At 54.2% G+C, this 22381-nt stretch overlaps 1 long non-coding RNA gene across 1 annotated transcript in view; it reads right to left on the bottom strand.

Moving 5' to 3' along the window:
• The window catches only part of LOC137317178 (uncharacterized), a 49496-nt gene extending 27687 nt beyond the window's left edge, over positions 1–21809 (bottom strand). The window contains exons 1-2 of the long non-coding RNA XR_010961637.1: positions 21706–21809; positions 19205–19354 (exon numbers count right to left, since the gene is read on the bottom strand). This is a non-coding gene — a long non-coding RNA (uncharacterized lncRNA). The remainder of the gene's footprint in view (positions 1–19204; positions 19355–21705) is intronic.
• Between the last annotated feature and the right edge of the window lie 572 nt (positions 21810–22381).

Consider the following 22381-nt stretch of genomic DNA (forward strand, 5'->3'; position numbering starts at 1 on the left):
TGAGTGATTTTAATCGTATTTAGCTCCTCCCCCCCGAGAGTCCCCTGTTTGTCCAGTGTTTGTCCAGTGAGGAGGATGTGAGGTTACTGAGGGCTGGGTTTAAGGAGGAGGATGTGAGGTTACTGAGGGCTGGGTTTAAGGAGGGGGATGTGAGGTTATTGAGGGCTGGGTTTAAGGAGGAGGATGTGAGGTTACTGAGGGCTGGGGTTTAAGGAGGGGGATGTGAGGTTACTGAGGGCTGGGGTTTAAGGAGGAGGATGTGAGGTTACCGAGGGCTGGGTATTAAGGAGGGGGATGTGAGGTTACTGAGGGCTGGGGTTTAAGGAGGGGGATGTGAGGTTACTGAGGGCTGGGGTTTAAGGAGGAGGATGTGAGGTTACCGAGGGCTGGGTATTAAGGAGGGGGATGTGAGGTTACTGAGGGCTGGGTTTAAGGAGGGGGATGTGAGGTTACCGAGGGCTGGGTATTAAGGAGGGGGATGTGAGGTTACTGAGGGCTGGGTTTAAGGAGGAGGGTGTGAGGTTACTGAGGGCTGGGTTTAAGGAGGAGGATGTGAGGTTACTGAGGGCTGGTTTAAGGAGGAGGATGTGAGGTTACTGAGGGGTGGGTTTAAGGAGGAGGATGTGAGGTTACTGAGGGCTGGGTTTAAGGAGGGGGATGTGAGGTTACCGAGGGCTGGGTGTTAAGGAGGGGGATGTGAGGTTACTGAGGGCTGGGGTTTAAGGAGGATAATGTGAGGTTACTGAGGGCTGGGGTTTAAGGAGGAGGGTGTGAGGTTACCGAGGGCTGGGTTTAAGGAGGAGGGTTTGAGGTGACTGAGGGCTGGGTTTAAGGAGGAGGATGTGAGGTTACTGAGGGCTGGGTTTAAGGAGGAGGATGTGAGGTTACTGAGGGCTGGGGTTTAAGGAGGAGGGTGTGAGGTTACTGAGGGATGGGTTTAAGGAGGGGGATGTGAGGTTACTGAGGGCTGGGTTTAAGGAGGAGGATGTGAGGTTACTGAGGGCTGGGGTTTAAGGAGGAGGATGTGAGGTTACTGAGGGCTGGGGTTTAAGGAGGAGGATGTGAGGTTACCGAGGGCTGGGTTTAAGGAGGAGGGTGTGAGGTGACTGAGGGCTGGGTTTAAGGAGGGGGATGTGAGGTTACTGAGGGCTGAGTTTAAGGAGGAGGATGTGAGGTTACTGAGGGCTGGGTTTAAGGAGGAGGATGTGAGGTTACCGAGGGCTGGGTTTAAGGAGGAGGGTGTGAGGTGACTGAGGGCTGGGTTTAAGGAGGGGGATGTGAGGTTACTGAGGGCTGGGGTTTAAGGAGGAGGATGTGAGGTTACTGAGGGCTGGGGTTTAAGGAGGAGGGTGTGAGGTTACCGAGGGCTGGGTTTAAGGAGGGGGATGTGAGGTTACCGAGGGCTGGGGTTTAAGGAGGAGGGTGTGAGGTTACCGAGGGCTGGGTTTAAGGAGGAGGGTGTGAGGTTACCGAGGGCTGGGTTTAAGGAGGAGGGTGTGAGGTGACTGAGGGCTGGGTTTAAGGAGGGGGATGTGAGGTTACTGAGGGCTGGGTTTAAGGAGGGGGATGTGAGGTTACTGAGGGCTGGGGTTTAAGGAGGGGGATGTGAGGTTACTGAGGGCTGGGGTTTAAGGAGGGGGATGTGAGGTTACTGAGGGCTGGGTTTAAGGAGGAGGGTGTGAGGTTACTGAGGGCTGGGTTTAAGGAGGAGGATGTGAGGTTACTGAGGGCTGGGTTTAAGGAGGGGGATGTGAGGTTACCGAGGGCTGGGTATTAAGGAGGAGGATGTGAGGTTACTGAGGGCTGGGTTTAAGGAGGAGGGTGTGAGGTGACTGAGGGCTGGGTTTAAGGAGGAGGATGTGAGGTTACTGAGGGCTGGGTTTAAGGAGGGGGATGTGAGGTTACCGAGGGCTGGGTATTAAGGAGGAGGATGTGAGGTTACTGAGGGCTGGGTTTAAGGAGGAGGGTGTGAGGTGACTGAGGGCTGGGTTTAAGGAGGGGGATGTGAGGTTACTGAGGGCTGGGTTTAAGGAGGAGGATGTGAGGTTACCGAGGGCTGGGTATTAAGGAGGGGGATGTGAGGTTACTGAGGGCTGGGTTTAAGGAGGAGGATGTGAGGTTACTGAGGGATGGGTTTAAGGAGGAGGATGTGAGTTTACTGAGGGATGGGTTTAAGGAGGGGGATGTGAGGTTACTGAGGGCTGGGTTTAAGGAGGGGGATGTGAGGTTACTGAGGGCTGGGTTTAAGGAGGGGGATGTGAGGTTACCGAGGGCTGGGTTTAAAGAGGAGGATGTGAGGTTACTGAGGGATGGGTTTAAGGAGGGGGATGTGAGGTTACTGAGGGCTGGGTTTAAGGAGGGGGATGTGAGGTTACTGAGGGCTGGGTTTAAGGAGGAGGATGTGAGTTTACTGAGGGCTGGGTTTAAGGAGGGGGATGTGAGGTTACCGAGGGCTGGGTTTAAGGAGGAGGATGTGAGGTTACTGAGGGATGGGTTTAAGGAGGAGGGTGTGAGGTTACTGAGGGCTGGGGTTTAAGGAGGAGGATGTGAGGTAACTGAGGGCTGGGTTTAAGGAGGGGGATGTGAGGTTACCGAGGGCTGGGTTTAAGGAGGAGGATGTGAGGTTTCTGAGGGATGGGTTTAAGGAGGAGGGTGTGAGGTTACTGAGGGCTGGGGTTTAAGGAGGAGGATGTGAGGTTACTGAGGGCTGGGGTTTAAGGAGGAGGATGTGAGGTTACTGAGGGATGGGTTTAAGGAGGAGGGTGTGAGGTTACTGAGGGCTGGGGTTTAAGGAGGAGGATGTGAGGTTACTGAGGGCTGGGGTTTAAGGAGGAGGATGTGAGGTTACTGAGGGCTGGGTTTAAGGAGGAGGATGTGAGGTTACTGAGGGCTGGGGTTTAAGGAGGAGGATGTGAGGTTACTGAGGGCTGGGTTTAAGGAGGAGGATGTGAGGTTACTGAGGGCTGGGGTTTAAGGAGGAGGATGTGAGGTTACTGAGGGCTGGGGTTTAAGGAGGAGGGTGTGAGGTTACTGAGGGCTGGGTTTAAGGAGGGGGATGTGAGGTTACTGAGGGCTGGGTTTAAGGAGGTGGATGTGAGGTTACTGAGGGCTGGGGTTTAAGGAGGGGGATGTGAGGTTACTGAGGGCTGGGTTTAAGGAGGAGGATGTGAGGTTACTGAGGGCTGGGGTTTAAGGAGGGGGATGTGAGGTTACTGAGGGCTGGGTTTAAGGAGGAGGATGTGAGGTTACTGAGGGATGGGTTTAAGGAGGAGGATGTGAGGTTACTGAGGGATGGGTTTAAGGAGGAGGATGTGAGGTTACTGAGGGCTGGGGTTTAAGGAGGAGGATGTGAGGTTACTGAGGGATGGGTTTAAGGAGGAGGATGTGAGGTTACTGAGGGCTGGGTTTAAGGAGGAGGATGTGAGGTTACTGAGGGCTGGGTTTAAGGAGGAGGATGTGAGGTTACTGAGGGATGGGTTTAAGGAGGAGGATGTGAGGTTACTGAGGGATGGGTTTAAGGAGGAGGATGTGAGGTTACTGAGGGCTGGGGTTTAAGGAGGAGGATGTGAGGTTACCGAGGGCTGGGTTTAAGGAGGGGGATGTGAGGTTACCGAGGGCTGGGTTTAAGGAGGAGGATGTGAGGTTACTGAGGGCTGGGGTTTAAGGAGGGGGATGTGAGGTTACTGAGGGCTGGGTTTAAGGAGGAGGATGTGAGGTTGCTGAGGGATGGGTTTAAGGAGGGGGATGTGAGGTTACTGAGGGATGGGTTTAAGGAGGAGGATGTGAGGTTACTGAGGGATGGGTTTAAGGAGGAGGGTGTGAGGTTACTGAGGGCTGGGTTTAAGGAGCAGGGTGTGAGGTTACTGAGGGCTGGGTTTAAGGAGGAGGATGTGAGGTTACTGAGGGCTGGGTTTAAGGAGGAGGATGTGAGGTTACTGAGGGATGGGTTTAAGGAGGAGGATGTGAGGTTACCGAGGGCTGGGTTTAAGGAGGGGGATGTGAGGTTACTGAGGGCTGGGTTTAAGGAGCAGGATGTGAGGTTACTGAGGGCTGGGTTTAAGGAGGAGGATGTGAGGTTACTGAGGGCTGGGTTTAAGGAGGAGGATGTGAGGTTACTGAGGGCTGGGGTTTAAGGAGGGGGTTGTGAGGTTACTGAGGGCTGGGTTTAAGGAGGAGGATGTGAGGTTACTGAGGGCTGGGTTTAAGGAGGGTGATGTGAGGTTACTGAGGGCTGGGTTTAAGGAGGAGGATGTGAGGTTACTGAGGGCTTGGTTTAAGGAGCAGGGTCTGAGGTTACTGAGGGCTGGGTTTAAGGAGGGGGATGTGAGGTTACTGAGGGCTGGGGTTTAAGGAGGGGGTTGTGAGGTTACTGAGGGCTGGGTTTAAGGAGGAGGATGTGAGGTTACTGAGGGCTGGGTTTAAGGAGGGTGATGTGAGGTTACTGAGGGCTGGGTTTAAGGAGGAGGATGTGAGGTTACTGAGGGCTTGGTTTAAGGAGCAGGGTCTGAGGTTACTGAGGGCTGGGTTTAAGGAGGGGGATGTGAGGTTACTGAGGGCTGGGTTTAAGGAGGAGGATGTGAGGTTACTGAGGGCTGGGTTTAAGGAGGGGGATGTGAGGTTACTGAGGGCTGGGTTTAAGGAGGAGGATGTGTGGTTACCGAGGGCTGGGTTTAAGGAGGGGGATGTGAGGTTACTGAGGGATGGGGTTTAAGGAGGAGGGTGTGAGGTTACTGAGGGCTGGGTTTAAGGAGGAGGATGTGAGGTTACTGAGGGCTGGGTTTAAGGAGGAGGATGTGAGGTTACTGAGGGCTGGGGTTTAAGGAGGGGGATGTGAGGTTACTGAGGGCTGTGTTTAAGGAGGGGGATGTGAGGTTACTGAGGGCTGGGTTTAAGGAGGAGGATGTGAGGTTACTGAGGGCTGTGTTTAAGGAGGAGGATGTGAGGTTACTGAGGGCTGGGGTTTAAGGAGGAGGATGTGAGGTTACTGAGGGCTGGGTTTAAGGAGGAGGATGTGTGGTTACTGAGGGCTGGGTTTAAGGAGGAGGGTGTGAGGTGACTGAGTGCTGGGGTTTAAGGAGGAGGATGTGAGGTTACTGAGGGCTGGGTTTAAGGAGGGGGATGTGAGGTTACTGAGGGCTGGGGTTTAAGGAGGAGGATGTGAGGTTACTGAGGGCTGGGTTTAAGGAGGGGGATGTGAGGTTCCTGAGGGCTGGGTTTAAGGAGGGGGATGTGAGGTTACTGAGGGCTGGGTTTAAGGAGGAGTGTGTGAGGTGACTGAGGGCTGGGTTTAAGGAGCAGGATGTGAGGTTACTGAGGGCTGGGTTTAAGGAGGGGGATGTGAGGTTACTGAGGGCTGGGGTTTAAGGAGGAGGATGTGAGGTTACTGAGGGCTGGGTTTAAGGAGGGGGATGTGAGGTTACTGAGGGTTGGGGTTTAAGGAGGAGGATGTGAGGTTACTGAGGGCTGGCTTTAAGGAGGGGGATGTGAGGTTACTGAGGGCTGGGTTTAAGGAGGGGGATGTGAGGTTACTGAGGGCTGGGGTTTAAGGAGGAGGATGTGAGGTTACCGAGGGCTGGGTTTAAGGAGGAGGATGTGAGGTTACTGAGGGCTGGGTTTAAGGAGCAGGATGTGAGGTTACTGAGGGCTGGGTTTAAGGAGGGGGATGTGAGGTTACTGAGGGCTGGGGTTTAAGGAGGAGGATGTGAGGTTACTGAGGGCTGGGTTTAAGGAGGGGGATGTGAGGTTACTGAGGGCTGGGTTTAAGGAGGGGGATGTGAGGTTACTGAGGGCTGGGTTTAAGGAGGAGGGTGTGAGGTGACTGAGGGCTGGGTTTAAGGAGGGGGATGTGAGGTGACTGAGGGCTGGGGTTTAAGGAGGAGGATGTGAGGTTACTGAGGGCTGGGTTTAAGGAGGGGGATGTGAGGTTACTGAGGGCTGGGTTTAAGGAGGAGGGTGTGAGGTGACTGAGGGCTGGGTTTAAGGAGGAGGATGTGAGGTTACTGAGGGCTGGGGTTTAAGGAGGAGGATGTGAGGTTACTGAGGGCTGGGTTTAAGGAGGGGGATGTGAGGTTACCGAGGGCTGGGGTTTAAGGAGGGGGATGTGAGGTTACCGAGGGCTGGGTTTAAGGAGGAGGATGTGAGGTTACTGAGGGCTAGTTTAAGGAGGGGGATGTGAGGTTACTGAGGGCTGGGGTTTAAGGAGGAGGATGTGAGGTTACTGAGGGCTGGGGTTTAAGGAGGGGGATGTGGGGTTACTGAGGGCTGGGGTTTAAGGAGGGGGATGTGAGGTTACCGAGGGCTGGGGTTTAAGGAGGAGGATGTGAGGTTACTGAGGGCTGTGTTTAAGGAGGAGAATGTGAGGTTACTGAGGGCTGGGGTTTAAGGAGGGGGATGTGAGGTTACCGAGGGCTGGGTTTAAGGAGGAGGATGTGAGGTTACCGAGGGCTGGGTTTAAGGAGGGGGATGTGAGGTTACTGAGGGCTGGGTTTAAGGAGGAGGGTGTGAGGTTACTGAGGGCTGGGGTTTAAGGAGGAGGATGTGAGGTTACTGAGGGCTGGGTTTAAGGAGGGGGATGTGAGGTTACTGAGGGCTGGGGTTTAAGGAGGAGGATGTGAGGTTACTGAGGGCTGGGTTTAAGGAGGAGGATGTGAGGTTACTGAGGGCTGGGTTTAAGGAGGGGGATGTGAGGTTACTGAGGGCTGGGGTTTAAGGAGGAGGATGTGAGGTTACTGAGGGCTGGGGTTTAAGGAGGAGGGTGTGAGGTTACTGAGGGCTGGGTTTAAGGAGGAGGATGTGAGGTTACTGAGGGCTGGGTTTAAGGAGGGGGATGTGAGGTTACTGAGGGCTGGGTTTAAGGAGGAGGGTGTGAGGTTACTGAGGGCTAGTTTAAGGAGGAGGATGTGAGGTTACTGAGGGCTGGGGTTTAAGGAGGGGGATGTGAGGTTACTGAGGGATGGGTTTAAGGAGGGGGATGTGAGGTTACTGAGGGCTGGGTTTAAGGAGGAGGGTGTGAGGTTACTGAGGGATGGGTTTAAGGAGGGGGATGTGAGGTTACTGAGGGCTGGGTTTAAGGAGGAGGATGTGAGGTTACTGAGGGCTAGTTTAAGGAGGGGGATGTGAGGTTACTGAGGGCTGTGTTTAAGGAGGAGGATGTGAGGTTACTGAGGGCTGGGTTTAAGGAGGGGGATGTGAGGTTACTGAGGGCTGGGGTTTAAGGAGGAGGGTGTGAGGTTACTGAGGGCTGGGTTTAAGGAGGAGGGTGTGAGGTTACTGAGGGCTGGGTTTAAGGAGGGGGATGTGAGGTTACTGAGGGCTGGGGTTTAAGGAGGAGGGTGTGAGGTTACTGAGGGCTGGGTTTAAGGAGGAGGGTGTGAGGTTACTGAGGGATGGGGTTTAAGGAGGGGGATGTGAGGTTACTGAGGGCTGGGTTTAAGGAGGAGGGTGTGAGGTTACTGAGGGCTGGGTTTAAGGAGGAGGATGTGAGGTTACTGAGGGATGGGTTTAAGGAGGAGGGTGTGAGGTTACTGAGGGATGGGTTTAAGGAGGAGGATGTGAGGTTACTGAGGGCTGGGGTTTAAGGAGGGGGATGTGAGGTTACTGAGGGCTGGGTTTTAGGAGGAGGATGTGAGGTTACTGAGGGCTGGGTTTAAGGAGGAGGGTGTGAGGTTACTGAGGGCTGGGGTTTAAGGAGGGGGATGTGAGGTTACTGAGGGCTGGGTTTAAGGAGGAGGATGTGAGGTTACTGAGGGCTGGGGTTTAAGGAGGAGGATGTGAGGTTACTGAGGGCTGGGGTTTAAGGAGGAGGGTGTGAGGTTACTGAGGGCTGGGGTTTAAGGAGGGGGATGTGAGGTTACTGAGGGCTGGGTTTAAGGAGGGGGATGTGGGGTTACTGAGGGCTGGGTTTAAGGAGGGGGATGTGAGGTTACTGAGGGCTGGGTTTAAGGAGGGGGATGTGGGGTTACTGAGGGCTGGGTTTAAGGAGGGGGATGTGAGGTTACTGAGGGCTGGGTTTAAGGAGGGGGATGTGAGGTTACTCAGGGCTGGGGTTTAAGGAGGAGGGTGTGAGGTTACTGAGGGATGGGTTTAAGGAGGAGGATGTGAGGTTACTGAGGGCTGGGTTTAAGGAGGGGGATGTGAGGTTACTGAGGGCTGGGTTTAAGGAGGGGGATGTGAGGTTACTGAGGGCTGGGTTTAAGGAGGAGGATGTGAGGTTACTGAGGGCTGGGTTTAAGGAGGGGGATGTGAGGTTACCGAGGGCTGGGGTTTAAGGAGGGGGATGTGAGGTTACTGAGGGCTGGGGTTTAAGGAGGGGATGTGAGGTTACTGAGGGCTGGGGTTTAAGGAGGGGGATGTGAGGTTACTGAGGGCTGGGGTTTAAGGAGGGGATGTGAGGTTACTGAGGGCTGGGGTTTAAGGAGGGGGATGTGAGGTTACTGAGGGCTGGGGTTTAAGGAGGGGGATGTGAGGTTACTGAGGGCTGGGGTTTAAGGAGGGGGATGTGAGGTTACTGAGGGCTGGGTTTAAGGAGGAGGATGTGAGGTTACCGAGGGCTGGGGTTAAGGAGGGGGATGTGAGGTTACCGAGGGCTGGGGTTTAAGGAGGGGGATGTGAGGTTACTGAGGGCTGGGGTTTAAGGAGGGGGATGTGAGGTTACTGAGGGCTGTGTTTAAGGAGGAGGATGTGAGGTTACTGAGGGCTGGGGTTTAAGGAGGAGGATGTGAGGTTACTGAGGGATGGGGTTTAAGGAGGAGGATGTGAGGTTACTGAGGGCTGGGTTTAAGGAGGAGGGTGTGAGGTTACTGAGGGCTGGGTTTCAGGAGGGGGATGTGAGGTTACTGAGGGCTGGGGTTTAAGGAGGAGGATGTGAGGTTACTGAGGGCTGGGGTTTAAGGAGGAGGATGTGAGGTTACTGAGGGCTGGGTTTAAGGAGGAGGATGTGAGGTTACTGAGGGCTGGGGTTTAAGGAGGGGATGTGAGGTTACTGAGGGCTGGGGTTTAAGGAGGGGGATGTGAGGTTACTGAGGGCTGGGGTTTAAGGAGGAGGATGTGAGGTTACTGAGGGCTGGGTTTAAGGAGGAGGATGTGAGGTTACTGAGGGATGGGTTTAAGGAGGAGGATGTGAGGTTACTGAGGGCTGGGGTTTAAGGAGGGGGATGTGAGGTTACTGAGGGCTGGGGTTTAAGGAGGAGGATGTGAGGTTACTGAGGGCTGGGGTTTAAGGAGGAGGGTGTGAGGTTACTGAGGGATGGGTTTAAGGAGGAGGATGTGAGGTTACTGAGGGCTGGGTTTAAGGAGGAGGATGTGAGGTTACTGAGGGCTGGGTTTAAGGAGGAGGATGTGAGGTTACTGAGGGCTGGGTTTAAGGAGGAGGATGTGAGGTTACTGAGGGCTGGGTTTAAGGAGGAGGATGTGAGGTTACCGAGGGCTGGGTTTAAGGAGGAGGATGTGAGGTTACTGAGGGCTGGGTTTAAGGAGCAGGATGTGAGGTTACTGAGGGCTGGGTTTAAGGAGGAGGATGTGAGGTTACTGAGGGCTGGGTTTAAGGAGGGGGATGTGAGGTTACTGAGGGCTGGGTTTAAGGAGCAGGATGTGAGGTTACTGAGGGCTGGGGTTTAAGGAGGAGGGTGTGAGGTTACTGAGGGCTGGGTTTAAGGAGGAGGATGTGAGGTTACTGAGGGCTGGGGTTTAAGGAGGGGGATGTGAGGTTACCGAGGGCTGGGTTTAAGGAGGAGGATGTGAGGTTACTGAGGGATGGGTTTAAGGAGGAGGATGTGAGGTTACTGAGGGCTGGGTTTAAGGAGGAGGGTGTGAGGTTACTGAGGGCTGGGGTTTAAGGAGGGGGATGTGAGGTTACCGAGGGCTGGGTTTAAGGAGGAGGATGTGAGGTTACTGAGGGATGGGTTTAAGGAGCAGGATGTGAGGTTACTGAGGGCTGTGTTTAAGGAGGAGGATGTGAGGTTACTGAGGGCTGGGTTTAAGGAGGGGGATGTGAGGTTACTGAGGGCTGGGTTTAAGGAGGAGGATGTGAGGTTACTGAGGGATGGGTTTAAGGAGGGGGATGTGAGGTTACTGAGGGCTGGGTTTAAGGAGGGGGATGTGAGGTTACTGAGGGCTGGGTTTAAGGAGGAGGATGTGAGGTTACTGAGGGATGGGTTTAAGGAGGGGGATGTGAGGTTACTGAGGGCTGGGGTTTAAGGAGGAGGATGTGAGGTTTACTGAGGGCTAGTTTAAGGAGGGGGATGTGAGGTTACTGAGGGCTGGGTTTAAGGAGGAGGATGTGAGGTTACTGAGGGCTGGGTTTAAGGAGGGGGATGTGAGGTTACTGAGGGCTGGGTTTAAGGAGCAGGATGTGAGGTTACTGAGGGCTGGGGTTTAAGGAGGAGGATGTGAGGTTACTGAGGGCTGGGGTTTAAGGAGGGGGATGTGAGGTTACTGAGGGCTGGGGTTTAAGGAGGGGGATGTGAGGTTACTGAGGGCTGGGTTTAAGGAGGAGGATGTGAGGTTACTGAGGGATGGGTTTAAGGAGGAGGATGTGAGGTTACTGAGGGCTGGGTTTAAGGAGCAGGATGTGAGGTTACTGAGGGCTGGGGTTTAAGGAGGGGATGTGAGGTTACTGAGGGCTGGGGTTTAAGGAGGAGGATGTGAGGTTACTGAGGGATGTGTTTAAGGAGGAGGATGTGAGGTTACTGAGGGCTGGGTTTAAGGAGGAGGATGTGAGGTTACTGAGGGCTGGGTTTAAGGAGGGGGATGTGAGGTTACTGAGGGCTGGGTTTAAGGAGGAGGATGTGAGGTTACTGAGGGCAGGGTTTAAGGAGGGGGATGTGAGGTTACTGAGGGCTGGGTTTAAGGAGGAGGATGTGAGGTTACTGAGGGCTGGGGTTTAAGGAGGAGGATGTGAGGTTACTGAGGGCTGGGGTTTAAGGAGGAGGATGTGAGGTTACTGAGGGCTGGGTTTAAGGAGGAGGATGTGAGGTTACTGAGGGCTGGGTTTAAGGAGCAGGATGTGAGGTTACTGAGGGATGGGTTTAAGGAGGGGGATGTGAGGTTACTGAGGGCTGGGTTTAAGGAGGAGGATGTGAGGTTACTGAGGGCTGGGTTTAAGGAGGAGGATGTGAGGTTACTGAGGGCTGGGTTTAAGGAGGAGGATGTGAGGTTACTGAGGGCTGGGTTTCAGGAGGGGGATGTGAGGTTACTGAGGGCTGGGGTTTAAGGAGGAGGATGTGGGGTTACTGAGGGCTGGGGTTTAAGGAGGAGGATGTGGGGTTACTGAGGGCTGGGTATTAAGGAGGAGGATGTGAGGTTCCTGAGGGCTGGGGTTTAAGGAGGAGGATGTGAGGTTACTGAGGGCTGGGTTTAAGGAGGAGGATGTGAGGTTACTGAGGGCTGGGTTTAAGGAGGAGGATGTGAGGTTACTGAGGGCTGGGTTTAAGGAGGAGGATGTGAGGTTACTGAGGGCTGGGTTTAAGGAGGAGGATGTGAGGTTACCGAGGGCTGGGTTTAAGGAGGAGGATGTGAGGTTACCGAGGGCTGGGTTTAAGGAGGAGGATGTGAGGTTACTGAGGGCTGGGGTTTAAGGAGGGGGATGTGAGGTTACTGAGGGCTGGGTTTAAGGAGGAGGATGTGAGGTTACTGAGGGATGGGTTTAAGGAGGGGGATGTGAGGTTACCGAGGGCTGGGGTTTAAGGAGGAGGATGTGAGGTTCCTGAGGGCTGGGGTTTAAGGAGGAGGATGTGAGGTTACCGAGGGCTGGGTTTAAGGAGGAGGATGTGAGGTTACCGAGGGCTGGGGTTTAAGGAGGAGGATGTGAGGTTACCGAGGGCTGGGGTTTAAGGAGGATCTTCAAGGAGAAGTGGGAGGGGTTTAGCGAGATAATTTGAGTGAGTGGGACCTGGATGGCTGAAGGCAATGCCTCCATTGGTGAGCCTCAGGAGTGCACGAGGCCAGATTCGAATGAAGATAGAGATTTCAGAGGGATTGTGGGGCTGGAGGAGGTTCCAGAGATCGGGAGGGGGGGCGAGGAGGCCACGGAGGGATTTGAACACGAGGATGAGAATTTTAAAATCGAGGCGGTCCCGGACCGTAAACCAATGTCGGTCAGCGAGCGCAGGGGGTGACGGGTGACCGGGACTTGGTTAGGATACGGGGGGGAAGCAGAGTTTTGAATGAGCTCAAGTTTACGGAGGGTGGAAGATGGGAGGCTGGAGAGGAGAGCATTGGAATAGTCGAGTCTGGAGGTCACAAAGGCACGGATGAGGGTTTCAGCAGCAGATGAGCTGAGGCAGGGGCAGAGACGGGCGATGTTACAGAGGTGGAAGTTGGCGATCTTGGTGATGGAGCGGATAGTTTTTCCTGTGACTATTTACAATGGCACGTCATTGGCAAAATGCTTCATCTTATCAGAATCAGGGCATGGATTTTGCATCCACTGTGATGCTGCACTTTGATATCTGCCTGTTCGTGTCGTAGTTTAATACAGTACAAATATTTCCAAGTGCTTTTCATTTTGATCATTGTTTAAAGCATATTATGTATGTGCCAAATTACTGCTGACATCATCACACTGATTACTGCAAGACACGGTGTAAAGTGTGATTCACCATAACGGCAACAACAACCTGCATTTATATAGCGCCTTAAACGTAGTAAAACGCCCCCAAGGCGCTTCACAGGAGCGATTATCAAACAAAAATTGACACCGAGCCACATAAGGAGATAATAGGACAGGTGACCAAAAGCTTGGTCAAAGAGGTAGGTTTTAAGGAGGGAGAGAGGCGGAGAGGTTCAGGGAGGGAATTCCAGAGCTTCGGGCCAAGGCAGCTGAAGGCACGGCCGCCAATGGTGGAGCGATGGAAATCGGGGATGGGCGAGAGGCCGGAATTGGAGGAGCGCAGAGATCTCGGAGGGTCACAACGTGACGAGTATATTTTAATTATACTGTTTCACTGTCATTTACTGTAATGTTCTTGATAAACTAACAAGGATGTGAACACTGTCTCCTTCTCGTGCCTGACAGTCCAATCGGTTTAATGTAATATGTCATAGAACTGTGGGAATGTACAGGGACAGAGAAAGCCATCTGGCTATTCCCAAGATTCAAACCATCCCATTTTTAAAAAAATTCGTTCGTGGGATGTGGGCGTCGCTGGCGAGGCCGGCATTTATTGCCCATCCCTGATTGCCCCTTGAGAAGGTGGTGGTGAGCCGCCTTCTTGAACCGCTGCAGTCCGTGTGGTGACGGTTCTCCCACAGTGCTGTTAGGAAGGGAGTTCCAGGATTTTGACCCAGCGACGATGAAGGAACGGCCGATATATTTCCAAGTCGGGATGGTGTGTGACTTGGAGGGGGACGTGCAGGTGGTGTTGTTCCCATGTGCCTGCTGCCCTTGTCCTTCTAGGTGGTAGAGGTCGCGGGTTTGGGAGGTGCTGTCGAAGAAGCCTTGGCGAGTTGCTGCAGTGCATCCTGTGGATGGTACACACTGCAGCCACAGTGCGCCGGTGGTGAAGGGAGTGAATGTTTAGGGTGGTGGATGGGGTGCCAATCAAGCGGGCTGCTTTGTCCTGGATGGTGTCGAGCTTCTTGAGTGTTGTTGGAGCTGCACTCATACAGGCAAGTGGAGAGTATTCCATCACACTCCTGACTTGTGCCTTGTAGATGGTGGAAAGGCTTTGGGGAGTCAGGAGGTGAGTCACTCGGTGCAGAATACCCAGCCTCTGACCTGCTCTTGTAGCCAGAGTATTTATATGGCTGGTCCAGTTAAGTTTCTGGTCAGTGGTGACCCCCAGGATGTTGATGGTGGGGGATTCGGTGATGGTAATGCCATTGAAAATCAAGGGGAGGTGGCTAGACTCTCTCTTGTTGGAGATGGTCATTGCCTGGCACTTATCTGGCGTGAATGTTACTTGCCACTTATGAGCCCAAGCCTGGATGTTGTCCAGGTCTTGCTGCATGCGGGCTCGGACTGCTTCATTATCTGAGGGGTTGCAAATGGAACTGAACACTGTGCAATCATCAGTGAACATCCCCATTTCTGACCTTATGATGGAGGGAAGGTCATTGATGAAGCAGCTGAAGATGGTTGGGACGAGGACACTGCCCTGAGGAACCCCTGCAGCAATGCCCTGGGGCTGAGATGATTGGCCTCCAACAACCACTACCATCTTCCTTTGTGCTGGGTATGACTCCAGCCACTGGAGAGTTTTCCCCCTGATTCCCATTGGCTTCAATTTTACTCTGGCTCCTTGTTGCCACACTCGGTCAAATGCTGCCTTGATGTCAAGGGCAGTCACTCTCACCTCACCAATTATAACTCTGCAAATGTGTTATGATTTCCAAATGGAGAAAAAAATTCCAAAACGACTTTGTGTTGTTAAATGGCCCTAACAAAGAGAGACGGCACAGACACGATGGGCTGAATGGCCTCCTTCTGTGCTGTAAACCCCTATAGTCTGATTACGCTCCTGTGAATCACCTTGGGACATTTTTACTTTGTTAAAGGCACAACATAAATGGAAGTTGCTGTTTTAAAATTCTCATCCTTGTTTTCAAATCCCTCCATGGCCCTCGCCCTCTTTCTACCTCTGTAATCTCCTCCAACCCCTACAACCCTCCGAGATCTCTGCGCTCCTCCAATTCTGGCCTCTTGCGCATCCCCGATTTTCATCGCTCCACCATTGGCGGCCGTGCCTTCAGCTGCCTGGGCCCTAAGCTCTGGAATTCCCTCCCTAAACCTCTCCGCCTCTCTCTCTCCTCCTTTAAGACGCTCCTTAAAACCTACCTCTTTGACCAAGCTTTTGATCACCTGTCCGAATATCTCCTTATAACAAAGAACGTACAGCACAGAAACAGGCCATTCGGCCCAGCTGGTCTATCCCGGTGTTTATGCTCCACACGAGCCTCCTCCCTCCCTACTTCATCTCACCCTATCAGCATATCCTTCTATTCCTTTCTCCCTCATGTGTTTATCCAGCTTCCCCTTAAATCCATCTCCACTATTCACCTCAACTACTCCTTGTGGGAGTGAGTTCCACATTCTCACCACTCTCTGGGGAAAGAAGTTTCTCCTGAATTCCCTATTGGATTTATTAGTGATTATCTTATATTTATGACCCCGAGTTCTGGTCTCCCCCACAAGTGGAAACATTTTCTCTACGTTTACCCTATCAAATCCTTTCATAATCTTAAAGACCTCTCTCAGGTCACCCCTCGGCCTTCTCTTTTCTGGAGAAAAGAGCCCCAGCCTGTTCAGCCTTTCCTGGTGGGTGAACCTCTCAGTTCTGGAATCAAACGTTTGTTCACTTCTCATTTCCCCCATTCACCCCTGAAATGTTAACCTGCCCGTTCCCTCCCACAGACATTCAGAGTCTCCCGCATCTTGTTTTCCATAGTTGTTACGGCGGGACAGGCATGATGGGCCGAAAGGCCTTCCGCGCTGTCGATTCTATGATTTTTTTCAGATGTCAGAGCGCTTTTCAATTCTGGATAAAAACTATAAAAAATAACTCTCAGGGCAGGATGAGACCGACTTCAGCTCTTTGCCTCTTAAGTACAGAGAAAGCGGTGAGTGACGGGAGTGAGGCAGAACAGGAAGAGCTGCCAACTCTGTGGGAAACCAGTAATGGAGATAACACCCCCTGCACTCCACGGGATGCTTCGAATTCCAAAGCACAAACAGGTTCAGCGGCCTCACCCCGGCACGAGGAGTACAAGCTTTCCATTACAGTGTGCGTCACACTGCAGCTCCTAAAGCAGCTCCTGAGATTCAGCAAACATTCCACCAGCATTTAATGCGGAGACACGTCTCTCCCCCAGGGGAGGCCTGGGATTGGTGAAGCCCCTCATTCGGATGAGACGTTAAACCCAGGCCCCGCCTGCCCTCTCGGGTGGACGTAAAAGATCAGACGGTCACTATTTCGAAGAAGGGCAGGGGGGAGTTCTCCCCTGGTGTCCTGGGGCCGATATTTATCACTCAAGCAACATCACTAAAAACAGATGATGTGGGCATTATCACATTGCTGTTTGTGGGATCTTGCTGTGCGCACATTGGCTGCTGCGTTTCCTACATTACAACAGTGACCACACTTCAGAAAAATACTTCAATGGCCGTAAAGTGCTTTGGGACGTCCTGAGGTTGTGAAAGGCGCTATATAAATGCAAGTCTTTCTTTCTTGTGCTTTGTGAAACACTTGAACCTTTAACAATTCCGCTGGTGTTAAAGGGAGGGAAGAAGGGCAGGTCAGGGGCGAGTGAGTGGAGATCCCACCGCTCCAGAACACGACCAGAGGCTTCGTATTAGAAATCAGATCTTTGTCACTTCAGTGGGTATGAGAATCTTGGCAGGGTGGGCGAGTCTGTAATGTTTAACCACTCACCAATCCTTTGACAGTGTTCCATGCAAACATTGGCCAGTCTGATAACGCACTCTGCAGCTACCCAGTATCGATGAGACCTTTGGGTGGGGGTGTATTTAAAATTAAAGGGACAGGGCGGTATAAATTTAAACCCTGGCAGATCCCCCATGGCACGGCCCGTGTTGAGTTGGGGGAGTCGCTGTTCTATAACAGTGGGGAGTTTAATCCGTGTAGTGAGTAAGATCAGGGTCACACTGACGGAGAGTGGGCGGCATGGGACGTCCCAGGGGGGTCCTGCAGGGAAAGGGGAGGGTGGATCAGACCGGGCAGTACCCCGGACAGACGGTCAAAGCCATCTGGCGGGACGTCTCGTCACCGGAACTGGCCAACAGGCACCGGGGATGTGGCCCGGACGGTGGCGAGGACGGTCCTCCCAGTGCGGCCCTCCCAACACACTCGGGATCTCAGCGCCACCGCGAGCTGCCCTCGAGGCTACGGCGGGGATGGAGACCGTCGTCCACCTCCCTGAGAGCAGGGGGGAGTCCTCCCTGGTGTCCTGGCCAATATTTATCCCTCAACACACATCATTAAAGGCAGACCTTATGTGCCTCCGTGTCAAATTTTGTCTGTGAAGCACCTTGGGACGTTTTACGATGTTCACGTCGCTATATAAATGCAAGTTATTGTTGTTGGTTCTCAGACCTGCGGTTTCTTTGATGTCTTCAGATAATTTCACCAGCATCGATAGAACAAATTCTGCTGATTTTACCAGTAATGGTCGATTTTCTGAAGAAGCCTCCGTTTGAAAAAAAAATAAATCTGCTTCATTGGCCCTGAGGGACCCATCCCAGTGGAATTAAACCCAACAAAAAGTGTTCGGTGTTTTCATTTATGTTAAAAAAAAATGTGAGTTGATGGTTTTCAAAATCTCCTGAAAGGAAACAGTCGCACAATTCTTCCTCATTAATGTCCCCGAGGTAACACTGAGACGTGGGAACGTTGAGTTAATGTGGGGACGGGAGAGAGACGGAGCAGAGTTCTGCTCTGCCTCGTGCTGCCGGAGTTAACACAGCCTCTCGATACACGGTATTATGGGCAAATTATTTTTGAGCCTGAAATTAACATATCAAAGTTTGCAGGTGATACAAAGATGGGAGGGAAAGTAGAGGGTGAGGAGGACATAGAAAACCTACAGGGGGATATAGACAGGCTGGGTGAGTGGGCGGAGATTTGGCAGATGCAATACAATATTGGAAAATGTGAGGTTATGCACTTTGGCAGGAAAAATCAGAGAGCAAGTTATTATCTCAATGGCGAGAAACTGGAAAGTACTGCAGTACAAAGGGATCTGGGGGTCCTAGTGCAAGAAAATCAAAAAGTTGGTATGCAGGTGCAGCAGGTGATCAAGAAGGCCAACAGAATGTTGGCTTTTATTGCTCGGGGGATAGAATATAAAAACAGGGAGGTATTGCTGCAGTTATATAAGGTATTGGTGAGACCGCACCTGGAATACTGCATACAGTTTTGGTGTCCATACTTAAGAAAAGACATACTTGCTCTCGAGGCAGTACAAAGAAGGTTCACTCGGTTAATCCCGGGGATGAGGGGGCGGACATATGAGGAGAGGTTGAGTAGATTGGGACTCTACTCATTGGAGTTCAGGAGAATGAGAGGCGATCTTATTGAAACATATAAGATTGCGAAGGGGCTTGATCGGGTGGATGCGGTAAGGATGTTCCCAAGGATGGGTGAAACTAGAACGAGGGGGCATAATCTTAGAATAAGGGGCTGCTCTTTCAAAACTGAGATGAGGAGAAACTTCTTCACTCAGAGGGTAGTAGGTCTGTGGAATTTGCTGCCCCAGGAAGCTGTGGAAGCTCCATCATTAAATAAATTTAAAACAGAAATAGACAGTTTCCTAGAAGTAAAGGGAATTAGGGGTTACGGGGAGCGGGCAGGAAATTGGACATGAATTTAGATTTGAGGTTAGGATCAGATCAGCCATGATCTTATTGAATGGCGGAGCAGGCTCGAGGGGCCGATTGGCCTACTCCTGCTCCTGTTTCTTATGTTCTTATGTTAACTCATATTCCAAAAAAACCCCCCGCTCACCTGCACCTGACGCTGACCCACTTATTTTTTAATTCATTCTGGGGATGCGGACGTCCCTGGCAAGGCCGGAATTTATAACCCATCCCCCCAGCTGCCCAGCGTAGCTGTTTGAGAGGCAGTTAAGAGTCGACCACCTTTGCGTGGGGGACTGGAGTCACGTGTAGGCCCAGACCGGGTAAGGACGGCAGGATTCCTTCCCTAAAAGGACATCGGTGAACCAGTTGGGTTTTTAACGACAATCCGACAGCTCCGCGGTCACTTTAACCGAGACTGGCCTTTTTATATTTCCAGATTTTAAAATAAAACTGAATTCAAATTCGCAAACTCACGTTCTCTGGATCGTTAAACCCAGTGACAGAAACCCAGGACACCACCTGAAAAAAAATAGCGAAAGACCCATTCGTTCTGATTCACAGATCGAGCTCACCTCGGACTGAAATTTTTGAGCCTGAAATTAAATTGTCAACGCGACGGAAACCTGTGGGCAGGAAGCTGGAGGATTGTTCCCGATGAGCAGAGATAAGTCTCTAACTGGAGCCCCTCATCCCTGGTACCGTTCTGGTAAATCCCCCTCTGCGCCCTCTCCGAGGCCCGGACGTGAGCTGTTTTTTTAAAAAATTTTGTTAGGTAGCCGGTCGCCTTCGACGGATGGAACTCCCACAGTGAGAAGGAGCTGCCGTTATGAACGGAGATTTGACCTTCGCAAAGGAAACAAGGAATGTTTTCCCATGTCTCGGTGGTTTTACCTGCGGTTCCCGCGGTGCAGGCTCATCACCGATGTCACCCGTCAGCTGCTGCTTCATCTTCAGCTCGGTTTCGAGCATCTCCTGAGCAGCCGCGCAGGACGCTGAGACGCAGGACGTGGAAAGCCGGCCGGGTTCGAATTCCTTTCACATCTCATTTTGATAAAAAGAAAAAGGAAAAAGAAAGAGAGACTTGGATTTATAAAGTGCCTTTCACCACCTCAGGATGTCCCAAAGAGCTTTCCAGCCAACGAAGTACTTTTTTGAAGTGTGGTCACTGTTGTAATGTGGGAAGCCAATTTGCGCACAGCAAGATCCCGCAAACAGCAATGGGATAAATGACCAGGTAATCTGTTTTTTTAGGGGAGCAGGACTCGGTGCGGGATTGGATGCGGGCGGCGGAGTCTTGGACCGATTATGGGGTGCGGGGATTTGGTGGGGACTCGGTTTGGAGCAACTGGGGTAGATTGTGACATTGTGCGAGAGTGTGAAAGGGGTGACAGCGAATCGGCAGCCTGGTTTACCTCTCCCCTCCATTTTATCGCTCTTGAAGTCATGCCCCAGTTTTATGAATCCCGCCGGCCCCTCCAGCTAACCCCTCCCACTGACCCCTCCCGCCGACCCCTCCCCTGACCCCTCCCCTGACCCCTCCCCTGACCCCTCCCGCCGACCCCTCCCCTGACCCCTCCCACTGACCCCTCCCCTGACCCCTCCCGCCGACCCCTCCCCTGACCCCTCCCCTCACCCCTCGCCTGGCACCCCTGACACTGGCCTCCTCGACCCCTCCCCCTGGCCCCTCCCCGACCCCTCCTGCCGGCCCCTCCCCTGACCCCTCCGGCTGACCCCTCCCCGACCCCTCCCGCCGACACCTCCCACTGACCCCTCCCCTGACCCCTCCCCTGACCCCTCCCCTGACCCCTCGCCTGGCACCCCTCACACTGGCCTCCTCAACCCCTCCCCCTGGCCCCTTCCCGACCCCTCCCGCCGGCCCCTCCCCTGACCCCTCCGGCTGACCCCTCCCCGACCCCTCCCGCCGACCCCTCCCCTGACCCCTCCCCTGACCCCTCGCCTGGCACCCCTCACACTGGCCTCCTCGACCCCTCCCCCTGGCCCCTCCCCGACCCCTCCCGCCGACCCCTCCCCTGACCCCTCCCGCCGACCCCTCCCCAACCCCTCCCGCCGACCCCTCCTGCCGACCCCTCCCCTGACCCCTCGCCTGGCACCCCTCACACTGGCCTCCTCGACCCCTCCCCCGGCCCCTCCCCAACCCCTCCTGCCGGCCCCTCCACTGACCCCTCCCGCCGACCCCTCCCACTGACCCCTCCCCTGACCCCTCCCGCCGACCCCTCCCCTGACCCCTCCCCTGACCCCTCGCCTGGCACCCCTCACACTGGCCTCCTCGACCCCTCCCCCGGCCCCTCCCCCGGCCCCTCCCCCCGGCCCCTCCCCCCGGCCCCTCCCCCGGCCCATCCCACTACCCGTGTATCTTGTGAATTGGCGGGAAGGCCACACCCGATTTTCAGCCTGTAACGGGTGGAATATTCCGGCAGTGTGGCCTGAGATTTGCTGTTCCCTGGGGTCAGTGGACGGGGCTCCTGCCAATGGCCCACAGTCGGCCCTCCCAAATCAAGCATGGCCACCGGGCCATGGGACCCAGCAACGAGCCACTCCTTCAGGGGAGGGGGGCAGGGAGGGGTGGGGACGGGAGGGTGGAGGGAAAAGAGGGGGTGGGGAGGGAGGATCGAAGGGGAACGGAGGGAGGGGAGGGAGGGGAAGGAGAGTAAGAAAGGGAAGGGAGGGAGAGTGGGAGGGGAGGGTAGAGGGGGGAGGGAGGGAGGGAGGGAGAGGAGAGGAGAGAAGAGGGCAGAGGAGAAGGGGGAGGGAAGGGAGGGAGTGAGGGAGTGGGAGGTTATAGGGAGAAGGGAGGGGAGAGAGGGAGGGAGAGGGTAGAAGGGGGAGGGAGGGGAGAGAGGGAGGGGAGGGAGGGGGAGGGTAGAGGGGGAGGGAGGGGGAGGTTAGAGGGGGAAGGGAGGGGAGAGAGGGAGGGGGGAGGGGAGGGGGAGGGGGAGGGGGAGGAGGTGGGGGAGAGGGCGAGGGTCACAATTCAAATCCTTTTACGGTGAAGGATCTCCCTGCACTTTTGTTACCCGCCCGCCCTCAATACCTTTGCATCATTCCACCCCTCCCTCTCCCCCTCCCCCCTCCCCTCTCCCTCCCCTCTCCCTCCCCCTCCCTCTCCCTCCCCTCTCCCTCCCCCTCTACCTCCCCTCCCCCTCCCTCCCTCTCCCTCTCCCCTCCCCCCTCCCTCCCCCTCCCTCTCCCCCCTCCCCCCCTCTCCCTCTCCCTCCCCCTCCCTCTCCCCCCTCCCCTCTCCCTCCCCTTCTCCCTCCCCCCTCCCCTCTCCCCCCTTCCCCCTCCCCCCTCCCCCCCTCTCCCTCTCCCTCCCCCCCCCATTGTGAACATGGAAGCTGAGCGAGGGGCTGTGATGAAGGGGTCACACTGACCTGTACCTGTCTCCTCTCACTCTGATCCAGGCCCCTTGTAATTTTTGTGCCTTTGCTCCCCCGGGTTGGTCGGCCACTGGAGTTAAACCCACCAGCCCTTCCGTTTGTGTTTCTACCGGTTGCCAAGGGCACGAGGGAGGGTGGGGCTTAACACTGTTGCCGGGCAATGCCAAACAGGAAATGAATTAAAGGAATTGGGATTTAAAAAGATATGGAGAAAGGGCAGAAGAATGGGAGTGAGGTGGGGGGAGAGCTTTCACAGAGAGAGCACACAGGGTTGATGGGCTGAATGGCCTCTTTCCGTGCTGTAAAATTCTATGATTCTTTTGATGCTGTGATTCATGTCTTTCAGGTGCTGGCCGTGACCCTGGGGGGGGGTCAGAGAGCCCTTCAGAGTAGAGAGTGAGCTGACCTTGGGGGACCGTAGGACCTGAGCTCTCTCTGTGTCTATCACTCGATAACATCGCCCGTCTCCGCCCCCCTGCCTCAGCTCATCTGCTGCTGAAACCCTCATCCCTGCCTTTTGCCACCTCCAGACTCGACTATTCCAACGCTCTCCTCTCCGGCCTCCCATCTTCCACCCTCCGTAAACTTGAGCTCATCCAAAACTCTGCTGCCCCCCCGTATCCTAACTCGCACCGAGTCCCGTTCACCCATCACCCCCCCTGTGCTCGCT

Source organism: Heptranchias perlo, unplaced genomic scaffold, assembly GCF_035084215.1.
Source record: "Heptranchias perlo isolate sHepPer1 unplaced genomic scaffold, sHepPer1.hap1 HAP1_SCAFFOLD_601, whole genome shotgun sequence".
In the NCBI taxonomy this organism is placed as follows: Eukaryota; Metazoa; Chordata; class Chondrichthyes; order Hexanchiformes; family Hexanchidae; genus Heptranchias; species Heptranchias perlo.